Consider the following 12505-nt stretch of genomic DNA (forward strand, 5'->3'; position numbering starts at 1 on the left):
TTAATTGATAGCTGTTTTTGGGACACGTTAAACGTTCTTTATAATGAGCGCATACGGGGAGTAAAACGACTGTTACGCGCTGTTACAACTGTAGTCTACAATGATTGCAATACAAAAATATGCGCATGTTAGTTTAGTTAGTTTTGTGATGTTTTGCACTTTTGCCTCATGTGTTTTCAGGTTTGAGGGCTTTTTTGGCAAGATTGACCTTGGTTAGACTCTGCATATGTTATTTCTCCGTATGGAAAATGAAGTCAATTTTCGACACACGTCTGTTATTAGTTCAATAACAAGTGTTGCTTGTTAAAACATGTGACTAGTGAAACTCAAATGATTTTAGAAATATTTAGCCAAAGCCAAAAAGTGTTAGAGAGAAGGAGAGACGCCGGTGCAGCTCAGATGTCTTCTTAATTTTCTTTATTCTTTAGTAAAAGGTGCAGAACATTATTAAACTTTGACTAACGTTTCGATGTTCGTTAGTCAAAAACATCGACACATCGAAACGTTAGTCAAAGTTTAATAATGTTCTGCACCTTTTACTAAAGAATAAAGAAAATTAAGAAGACATCTGAGCTGCACCGCGTCTCTCCTTCTCTCTAAAACAGGGGTGTCAAACATGGTTGCACCATGCACATGTTCGCCGATTATGTGGCCCTCAGTAACCTATCAATTCAATGATGTGGCCCTCTATGAAAATGAGTTTGACACCCCTGCTCTAAAATATCTGTCCTGGCCTGGTTGCACCAGATTGTGGCCAAACGACAGAAGCACGGAGAACCCTCCTTTGTCTACCAAAAAGTGTTACTTTGTGCCCCGCGCTCCCCCACTGCTTGTGAAAGAAGGGGATGGGGGAGGGGGGCTTAACGTGAAAAAGCTTAATGTCCCAAAACGACAACAAGTCATAATGGTAGGCTACAGGAAGTGGGGGGAGGGTATGGGATGACCAGAGCCGTCTTCGCTGTGCTATTCAGAAAGCATCTTCTATTGTCTTTCCAGGCGCACACATCGTTATAGCCTATCGAGTGCCTTAACAGATAGGCTCTGCTCTTGGGTTTGGCCTCACAGCGAACTCAACCCTCTTGCTTGCAGTTTTTTAAATAAAGCGATGCAGATTACATTATTTATTTCTGATTAATTGCGTCTTTTGATGTCTTTTGCAACATCTGCTTGTTAGGCTGGGCTACTGTCAATGTCCTGTACAGGTAAATGTTCAACAATTGCTGGTGTAGGCCTACAGGCTATAATCAATTAGGGACTGTTCAGGGGCTACCGGAGGAGTTTTGGGAGCGTTAGTCAAAAAGACCCTCCCTCGCCAGCAAGACATTTTTCTATGACCCTCCAAAGTGATTGAGAAAAAACGCATGACCCTCCCCAGTCCCAACAATTAAGGCTATTGATGCCTTCTGTAGGCTACTGGGTCAATTTGGGAGCTTGCATGCTACGACTCCTTCCTTGAAATGCCTTGAAAAGGCTGTCGTTTGCACAATTTCACAAATAATCACCGTGACCGAAACAAACCTGTCAACTTTTCCCGGGTTTATCGCGTATTTTAACTTTTTCCTCGCTGTCTTAGGAGGAGCTGCAGGGCAGTCGCAAGGGGGTGCGAGGCCCTGTGCGAACTTGACAGATGCATGATCTTACGTGCATGAAATCATGCGATAGCTTACTTTACACATAGCCAAGGCTACCGTCTGTGCATTTTAATAGTAGCCTAGTCTAATAAGCTACACCAGCTTGTCTTTAAGAGTGGAAATTGTATAGCCTATAACATTAGCTGAGTCACATATTTGGCCATATGGTGTTTATCATAGGCTACATCACGAAACCAAATAGTGTAACAAAGGCGAACACTTTAACAGGGGAAATTAATTGGGCATGAATCATTGTGCTGAACGGTATTGTCAATGAGCAGAAACACACACGACATTCAAACTGTTGATAAGATGTGCACTATGGAAACTGGTCTGTAGGCTAACATTGGACAAATAAATTACACTGACTCGCCATATCTTGCTTTGCCGCAAACTCAGCAATGAAATCATAGGCCAGTTTGCAGGTAGCATAACGTCTTTTTCAATTAATAGAAGGGAGAGCCCAGTCTCTCCTGTGACATTGAGGTGCGCAAATAGTTTTTAATAGCCTGTTCAACTTCGAAAAGCTTCGTTCACCCGATATGCCAGGCAATTTCAAATTTCGGGAAGCTTCGTTCAATCTTTTTAAGTTTTAAGTGCAGTAGGCCCCTATCTGCCCCCTTTGGAATTATATATCGAGCCTATTATAAGGTCCAGTGCGTTATGTCCTGGGATTCGGACGTGCTCAAAAAGAAAAGAAAAAACACTTTTTTTATAGACGGTTATGAGGAGCAATATGAGTCGTGTCATTCAGACGCAACCCTCTTGTTGCTTTGATATCTTTTTCGTTGTTGTTTGAACGTCGGCAAGCAGGCATGTTGCGGTTGCAATTTAAGTGAAATTTCTACAGTAGGCCTACAACATGCAACATGCTTGTTAGGCTGGGCTACTGTCAATGTACTTGTACAGGTAAATGTTCAACAATTGCTGGTGTACAGGCTATAATCAATTAGCTAAATCATTTGTCTAGCTGTTTAAAAAATGTCGTGCTACATTCAAACGCAAAAGGTGCTTTGATATCTTTTTCGTTTGAACGTCGGCAAGCAGGCATGCTGCGGTTGCAATGAATGAGGATAATTGGTTTTATCTGCGGATTTATTTTTTGCATTATTTTGAATATGACTCGCTCCAGTCTCAACAGCATGTCTACTTTTTCCACACGCATCTAAGTTCTAACACACCCTCTCGCTTTCTCTCTCTCCATCCCTGCGCACGATGCTTTCTTAAAGGAGCTGCACCATCTTACAACAATTGCATCTACATTTTCATATTAGAATGTTTTGTCAAGTGTAAGCTTAAACTACCATGATCAATTTAAGTTCCTGTGCCCCCGCTGAAAGTCTCATGTGCTTATCGTTACACTATCAAATCTATCTTTGTCAAGTAACCGTGGCAAATAGGGTATGATATATAAACTCACGCTATTGTATTATCATATATGTTTGGTAATGGCTCAGCTTTCTCTGATTGTTCTATTGACTTGGAAACTGCATCATGGAAGCAGTAAGTCAAGTCGCATCAAAAATAGTAGTGGCAGAACTCCAAAGTGACACCTTGTGGTTGTTTGTGTCAACTGCAGTTTGTGCCATTTCTGCTGAGAAAATGGGGTGCGTGATTCCTGAAGGAACCCGTCCAAACTTAACTGGGACCCACTGTATGTGTAATCGTATATTTATTGATATGACTTGTTTACGGGCATATTCTAGCATATATCCTCCAGACACGTTTTTTTGGTCACATACAGCTAATATCACCTACCATCCGCTAGCTACCTGTGCCCTGAATACACTGTAATAACACGGTCTTTGTGGACAGCCCAAGCTCCAAAAATGGCATCAAAAACAACTTGTTCCAGCCTTGGCCACTGTGTTTCTGACTTGTCTTACTTGGGACTTAAAAATAAAGCTGCAGTGTTTCTTACCCTTCTAACTTACATTTGGATTATTATAGACTAAAGACATTGCTGTGCTGGGTTGGAATACTGCCCCCCCCTTCTTCTACCATTAGGATCGTAGGTGAAGTTAGCCAGCCAGTGATGTGCACAAAGTGAGCCTAAACATGATGACATTAATGCCTTATTGTGAAAAGTTGCTGATTCCTCAGTTTATGTCCGTAAGCCAAGTAATTCAAATGATTATTCCTACTGGCTTTGGCAGATTGCATGCTTATACTGATTCAATTACCTTATACTGATTCAATTGCTTGCAAAAATGATGACTGCCAAACTGCAACAAGCTGCAACAGTTTTTGCTAAACAACTACCGGATCCGTTGCACCCAAGATCACAACATTTTTGTTATATGATGGTGTCAAGTGGCCTCATCAACCTAGCCCATGAAACTCATTTGTGGTGCCCCCCCAGTAGAAAGTGAAAATGCAAAAACATGCGCCACTTTATTCAGCTGAGATGTTCTGAACTACGTGTGACAAGCAAAGTAGCCTACACACACATACTGTATATACTTGCTTAGGCATTGAACTCATAAGACAACAACAAAACAAAGTATTGCATTTAGTCATTAGATAGATAGATAGATAGATACTTTATTGATCCCCCAAGGGGAAATTCAAGGGGAATTTACTTTCACAGTACTGACTGACAAGGGGTTACAATCAAAAACTTTACAATGGGCTCACCACTAGGCAAATCACAAGCTGATCTAGACCAGGTATTTGTTGGACAGTAGCATAACCATTTTCAGTGACTTCAAAATAGCCTTGTGTGATCGATGTGCCTGACCACTTTTTCACCGACACACTCGTAGTTAAGCAAGTTCATTCGCTATTCAGAAAATGTGCATGCTTGGTGGGTTAATGTTAACGGCATTTGCCACAAACAAGCAAAGACGGTTGCAAAAACAGTCACCAGAATCCGTCACTGTCTCCCCACCCCCAACCAATCAGACATAAATGGCATAGCCATCACACGCCTAGTATGCTCAATAGCAGCCGACACAGCCAACCCCTAAACCAATTCACAGTGCTGAATAAAACTTATATAGAAATCAAGTGTTGCCCCCGCCACCTCAGTATGTGGATTTGTGTTCACAGTGATGTCTATTTGTGTGTTCCAATGTGATGTGTTGTTTTAAAGGTTGTATCAGCGATAGCGGGGATATGTCACTTCTGTTGATGTTCAAACAAAACAGAGAGCTAGCTTGCTACTCCCTCCCCCTCCCTCCCGTGCAATTAAAACTCTCCTCGACGCGCATCTCGTCGGTTATTGGTTGAAACACTTTGTTTTGCTTTTGAGGGGTTGCTAACCCTTGTTGGTAGCAATTGTTTTTGTGTACAGATCTTGGAGCCTAGGCTGCCTACAGAGACGTGTTTTTTTGACGGCCTGCTTATGGGGCAGGCAGCTAGCGGATTGTTAGGAAAGATTAGATAAAGTGATCATTTATGTTTGGGCCTTTTTTGGGCCTGAAATCGCTGATACAACTTTTAAGTGGGGATGAGATATAATATGTTACATGTTAGAGGTAACATGCTATATGTGCTGTCATGTGTTACTTGTTATATGTGGTGTTGTGCCCACATTCTTACCTGTGAAACATGGAATGATGTGTGAAAACGATGATCCCCTTGGCAATATTAAAGACCAAGGATCGCAATTGGCTGATATACCGGATGTAAGATGGGGCCCTAATTTACCTTAATTAGTGCCATCATTTCCTGCCTATTATCCAAGGTTTACACAACCCAAAATCAGAAAAATTTAGGACATTGTGTAAAATGTAAATAAAACCGAAAATGTAATAATATACAAGTCTCGTAAACACATATTTAGCAGCAAAAAGGGTATAGATGGCATACCAAATGTTGAAAATAAATATTTTTACTATTTCATACAAAATATATGTTAATTTTGAATTTGATGCCAGCAACATGTTTCAAAAAAAGTTGGGACATGGAATGTTTACCACTGTTCTGCTTCACCTCTTCAGTTAACAAAATTCTGTAAATGTTTAGGAACTGAGGAGACCATTTGCTAGAGTTTTGAAAATTAAATGCTGTCCCATTCCTGTCCAATATAGGATTTCAGTTGCTCAACAGTATGGGGTATTCTTAGTCATGTTTTTCATTCCATGATGCACCTGCACTCTTCCTCTATGGCGAAATACTGTTTAAATATGTGCAGAATTCATTTTGCCATTGTTTTCTTGAAATATTTAAGGTCTACCCTGAAAAAGACATTGACTGCATGGCAGTATATTGCTGTATAACTGTATGCATCATTCAGAATTGATTGTGCCTTGCCAGATGTGCAAGATGCCCCTGCTGTTGGCACTAATGCACCCCCACACCGTCATAGATGTTGGGTTTCGAACTGAGCACTTAAACAAATTGAATAGGTTGGATACTTGGATAGGTTATCCTTTTTAGCCCAGATGAGTCCATGATTTCCCAGATTAATTGCAAATTTTAATTGGTCTATCCACAGCATATTTTTCCATGTTACCTCAGTCCATTTTAAACAAGCTCAGGCCCAGATAAGACGGGGATATTTCTGTATCATGTCTAAATATAATTTTGGCTGTTGCATAGTAAAGTTTAGACTAGCATTTCTGAATTAAGTATCAAACTGTGTTCATAGACAATGGTTATCAGAGGTTTTCCATTGTCCATCTGAGGTCCAAAAGACCACAGACGTGCTTATAAAGCAGGTCCGTATACATGATTAGTCAAATAAACCAGCAAAACAGTATTAGGGGATGGAATATATAACATTCACACCCAATTTCAGTCATAGCTCATATTTTTAGAAAATAATCAGTGAAACAGTATCCTGACAAACAATATGCAGCATTTTAATGCCTCAATCAAGTGATAAGCTAACTATCATTATCATCAAACCTCTGTCATATTTAATATTTGTAAAATAAATCACAGTGAAATGTTACCACTGCCAACGCGAGAATTCCTGTGTAGGTTATCTGACAGCCCAGTGTGAGAGGCGAAAGCCATGCGACATTGTTTACTTTTGCAGCTAATCTGTTGTTTTATTTTATTGTTATCGTAGTCATGGAAACCAGATTTGGAGGCAGTTTGCGGGCGGGCCGCAGGTAAAATCCAACGGGCATCTGGCCCGCAGGCCACTAGTTGAATAGCCCTATCCTAGAGCTTTTGAGATATTGCCCCTGCTCCAACTCTGAAATGCACTGTTAGAATCCTTGGATCAAGCCAAGGTCAACGTAGCATATTCAACTGTCTGCTCACATTGGTGAAACGCACCTGAGCAAGCACACTTCACATTTCCTCGGAAATGCTTCTAGTCAAAAAAGTTACCCTATTCACCTGTAGTGTCTTGCCTTAACCATGCCTTGTGTACACTGGAGCCATTTAGTTTTTTTCCTTAGTAGCTAGCTGTCTCTATAACCTAAACAGAAACGTCAACATTTATTCCAAAATTCTTAACCAATGGTGTCATATTTAGAGGATTGGGTTGACACACATAAGCTGTGACAACAGCTGTTTCTTTAAAATATCAAAAACTTGAGACCATGTGTCCTACAGTTGCAAGCACCACGAGTAAGAAGTACAAAGGGGGTACCCAGGGTTATTGCTGACCATAATATGCCTGATTTATTCAGGGTTACATAAAAAAATTACGGAGTTGACATGGAGGACACAACTTTGATTAGCAGTTTTTATGTATAATAATGATGTACAGTAAAGTTCACTTTGATGACATTGTATTTGGTGACATTTTGTCTAACCACCCAATTCATTTGATAGTTATATTTATGCATTTGTTGCTGGAGTGTATGTGTATTTGAATGCAGTAAAGCAATTTGTTAAACTCATTATACTTTCTGAGACTGAGCCCATCGGCCCGCCGGCCCACAGTTGCAAGGGTGGTTTTTCCGCTCACAGGCGCTAGGGGGAAGCGAGACGGCCACCACTCAACCCGAAAAAAGTCATATAACCATTCCAATTACTTTTTAGCAATGAATTAAGCTAAAAAAACTTGCATATTAAGCTAAAAACCTGCATAGTGTACCTTTAAACACTTGTTTTTGCAGTTTCACATTGTGACCTCTTGCTGAGGACAGGTTAAATTCCATGTTTTTTTAGGGTACAGCTTCCATATTTTAAGAAATTCCCATGAAAATACATTAAAATATGAAATTGATATCATAAGTATACACAGGCCCTTTACACTTAACCCGTTAAGTATTTTTCAATTATTCATTTCTCAATTTTTAGCGCAAAACTACAACTTAAAGACGGGACATGTTTTGTCCCTTATCTCAAAATCAGCACAAGAACATTGGGCTTCGTTCACCAATATCTTCCTAAGAATTTTCTTAACTGTTCTTAAGAAGGTCCTACGAGAACACTTAAGGGTGAATCTCACGAAGCCTGTCAAACTGACATCAAAATATTATCTACCTCATTTGATTGATTTTTTAATTTAAGTGACTGAATAGAATGTTAACTTTTATTTTCTGATGAAAGTATTATAGTAAAACAATTTAATATAACTTTATTTCAATGTTATGGTAGCAAGATCCAGAATAATTTTCATTACCGATATGGTAAATGACAAACGGAGACCATTAGTAAGAAAACTATTTTTTGATTTTTTGTTTTTTTTCATTTACACAAATATGTACATTAAATGAACAGTACTAGACATCAAAATGTATATTTTATATATTTTAAATTCCAGTTTAAATGAATTAATTCTCATTACCGAAATACAATGTGTATTGTACAGTTCAATTTTTCAAATAATCTCTTTGTTATAGATATATTTTGAACAAAACCCACTCGTGGGGCACAGTTAAGGAACATATTATAACAAAATAAAGATTTTTTTGTCTCTGAGAAACAACATCTTTACAATATATATGCATTTTTATGCATTACGGTAATGAAAAGTCTGTTACGGAGCATGAGAATTTATGTTACGGTAATGAGAATGATTCATTTTACCAAATGAATTTCAGATACACACAGGAGAGGTGTTAAATTGCTAGTGTCACAGAAAGGGGATTTACCAGAGTGGCCGGTCAACAACCAAGAACTTTTACCATCCAAAAAATCACCAACAAAGCAACCTTTGTGGGCAAAAAACATCACCAAAAGAGTAGCTTTCGAGAGCATTTCACTGGGCTTACAAGCAGATACCTTCCGTCGTCTGTGTTTTGTTGAATTAGAACCCATGACACCTCCAGAATGCTCAACACTGGTGTCTGGTTTCCCAGATCCACCCTCCTCCACACTCCTGATTGGTTACCAACAAATACCAACAAATTCTTTGGGCATTCCTGTTCATTGCTGTGGCTGTTTATGATCCAATCAGGAACATAACCAGACAAACCTCAAGCCCTAGAGTGGGCACCAACAACTACCACTCTGGAAACACAGCAGCAAGATTTAACACATCTTAGAGTCAATTCAGGTTGCTATGAGAGCCTCAGTCATGGCCACTGACTTCCTTTTTCAGCTCCTTTTAGTGACCATATTTGAATACTAAAATCTAACAGAAATGTTGTGGTCGACTCAAACACCTATCTTCGCTGTGTGCTTGTCAGCCACCTTCCCTTACCTCTCAAACCAGTTATGCATACTTTAACTTTCAAAGGCTTTCTCCATCACATCATCAAAAGAGAATAGTTAGCGCAATAAAGTAGACAATGTGCTTACTCAATTGGTCTCAAAGCAGTCACATCCCTGACCCATATGTCTCTCCAATTGCAGTGGCATCCATGGCCCTAGCTCTCTCAGTTGATCTTCTCCACATCATGCTAGTTCATCCATTTTCCTTGTTTTGCTTGAGGCATTGCTGTTGAACGTCTAGTTTGCTCCTCTTGTTCTCAAAACAAGCTGGTTACCATCTGTCTCTTCTCCTGTGCTGTAGACTTTCAGTACCCCACACTTTCCAACTGGTACCAAGACCAAACTCTCTTTCTTCTTTCTTCTTTTCTGCTCCTACCCAACAACATTGTACCACCTCCCTAAATTCGTCATGTTTTTCACAATAGACGGAATCACCTCGCCATCAATATACAACTTTTCTTCCACTAGTTTCCCTCTCCTAATAGATACACCTGTACATTTGCTAGGTTATATCCTTGTTATCCATTTTATCATTCAACTTGGCCTACCGGTACATGGAGCCGACGGATACTTGGCACAAGTACATTGGTCATGTCACCCACATAGGCTCAGATGGGAGGTATCTGAGTGCCCACATAGGCTCAGTAGGGCCACATAGGCTCAGATGGGAGGTATCTGAGTGCCCACATAGGCTCAGTAGGGCCACATAGGCTCAGATGGGAGGTATCTGAGTGCCATCCTGCACCTTTTACTGTACCTCCAACAACCAATTTGACAACCCATTATGGTGCCCTCATAATTACATCCATTGCCATGGTGAAAACCAATGGTAGTTAAAAGAAATAAAAAGAAACCATGACATTACTGATTGACAAGAGATAGAAAAAAAACACAAGCAACTGATTAAAACACTATCATTGGTCTTAATGCCTGTGTTGTGGTATGCCATGCAAGTAAACTTGGCACCAAAAAATGAGACAGAATCCACAGTCAAAAACACAGAGCCAGTACAGAGCAGACCAGACAATCGGGGCAAAATTATATCAAGGGACCGGGCGAAACTGTAGATAAAACAGTAAAGTTAGTCAAAAATCCAAGAAGATTTAACATGAAATAGGCTACGCTTGAAAAAATTATCATCTGGGGAGGACAAAGCGGAATCACAAAGCGGTATCACATCAACTGTTTTAACGCCTTTTAACAACGGGCTGAGAAACAAGTTAGTGGAGAGAACACTAGATGTTAGGTGAACCTGACTAGTAGAGGGAACAGGTCATCTTATATCAAGATCATCACCACATCATTACCGCAACTCAGCTTCTCATTACCGTTATTACCCTTTAAAATGCGTGGTAATGAGAAATTGGAGTAACGGTAATGAGATGTCCTTGACTAAGTTGGCAAATAACACAAAATGCTAGCAAGCTATGTAACCTTAACCTTTACAAAATATTAAAGTCTTATATTGTCATCATCATCATAAAATATAATTTCAAATATTTTTAAAAGCATTGAGTATCGCAGCATATCGGTAATGATAATCAACAGTGTAACAGAATAAAGATTCTATGACATTTACACAAATATCATGATGTGAGAGAAGAGAGAACAACTGAACTTGATTCCATTTTAAACCTTTTGTCCCAAGTGATGCATCATGGGTCTGCTTGTTAATGTACTTTTTATAGGCAGGCAAGTTGCATTACGGTAATGAGGAACATTTAGTGTGGACACAATATTTTTACAATAAATGTAACCTTTCCTTTTGCAAAATATCATAAATATAAATATGAACCATAAATATAGACATTTTTACACAACTTTGCATAATCTTCTTCAATTTATGTAAAAAGGATTTTTCATGAAATTAAAACAAACAGTAGAATAATGGATCCGGACACATTTCGGTAATGAGAATTCACTGTGATTTTTGGTTAAATTGCTATGAAATAGTGTTATAATGATAGTAAAAACCATCTGTCCCTATAATATTCTTTACTGTCGTTGTAGAAAATATCATAGTTACTATTAATAAAATATTGTTTTCGGAAAATAGAACCTGGACATGTTAACCACAGCTTCATGAATCACCCTTAAGCAGATTCACAAAGGTGTTTTTAAACCTCAGAATTGTTTGCAGTTTCATTATTATCATGCTGAATACCATTTCTTCTTAAAGGGATATTCCACATTTTGGGGAATTATACTTATACATGTTTGTGACAATTGGTTTGTGACAATTGGTTGGCAGATTGGTGGCTAGCGTGCTTTTTTAAGTTAATTTGGGTAGGGGCTTCTGAATGTGTTTTTACCTTGGATTTTGGCACAATGGATTATAACATCTAATCCTGTGTATTAATGTAATGCAGCACCTGAAAATAGTCCCCGTAGGCTAACTTCCAGCAAGTTAGTTCCATGTCAAATCAGCCTAGATAATGGCTACGTTTCATTTTCGTTGGTCTTGTTACACTTTCTAACTTGAGAGGAGACAAGTTTTAAATTGGAAAATTACTGGAAATCTTAGTCACTTTTAAAAGTGATGCTAGCAGACGAGATGCTAGTGGTCTAATCCATTTTGGGGCAGCCGTGGCCTACTGGTTAGCGCTTCAGACATGTAACCGGAGGGTTGCCGGTTCGAACCCCGACCAGTAGGCACGGCTGAAGTGCCCTTGAGCAAGGCACCTAACCCCTCACTGTTCCCCGAGCGCCGCTGTTGTTGCTGGCAGCTCACTGCGCCGGGATTAGTGTGTGCTTCACCTCACTGTGTGTTCACTGTGTGCTGAGTGTGTTTCATTAATTCACAGATTGGGATAAATGCAGAGGCCAAATTTCCCTCACGGGATCAAAAGAGTATACTTATACTTATAATCCGATTCAATTATCTATGCTAGGCTGTAGCTAAAAGTGGCATCGCCAGACTCAGAGAACGGCTGGATGAAGTGGAGAAAGGTAAAAATCCATTGTTTAACTCAAGGGGAGGTGAAAAATGAGTGTAATTCCCAAAATGGTGGAATATCCCTTTAAGTTCATCAGGTGTGCCAATTGTTCTTAAAAGGTAAACACCCTGTAAACCTTTGATTTTGCACAAACAAATCAGTTCCCAAATGTGCTTAAGAGTGCTCTTGAGTGTTTGTAGATTCTGTTCCTACCTAAGAACAAGAAAACATTGGTGAATGCCAGAATCTCATAAAAACTTCCTAAATAGATTTTAAGAACACATTTCTTTGTAAGAACGGTTGGTGAATGAGGCCCATTGTTCTCTATCCCATATTTTAATACTATGCCACTACTAATGCCTTGACTGGCCG

At 39.4% G+C, this 12505-nt stretch overlaps 1 protein-coding gene across 7 annotated transcripts in view; it reads left to right on the forward strand.

The window, feature by feature from the left end:
• The window catches only part of emid1 (EMI domain containing 1), a 195222-nt gene that overhangs the window by 18491 nt on the left and 164226 nt on the right, over positions 1 to 12505 (forward strand). The gene's annotated exons all lie outside the window — the stretch shown is intronic.

Source organism: Alosa pseudoharengus, unplaced genomic scaffold (genome assembly GCF_046254945.1).
Source record: "Alosa pseudoharengus isolate Yale_2024_CS ecotype anadromous, Long Island Sound unplaced genomic scaffold, YU_APseudo_1.1 YU_APseudo_1.1_scf_6, whole genome shotgun sequence".
NCBI classification, from domain to species: Eukaryota; Metazoa; Chordata; class Actinopteri; order Clupeiformes; family Clupeidae; genus Alosa; species Alosa pseudoharengus.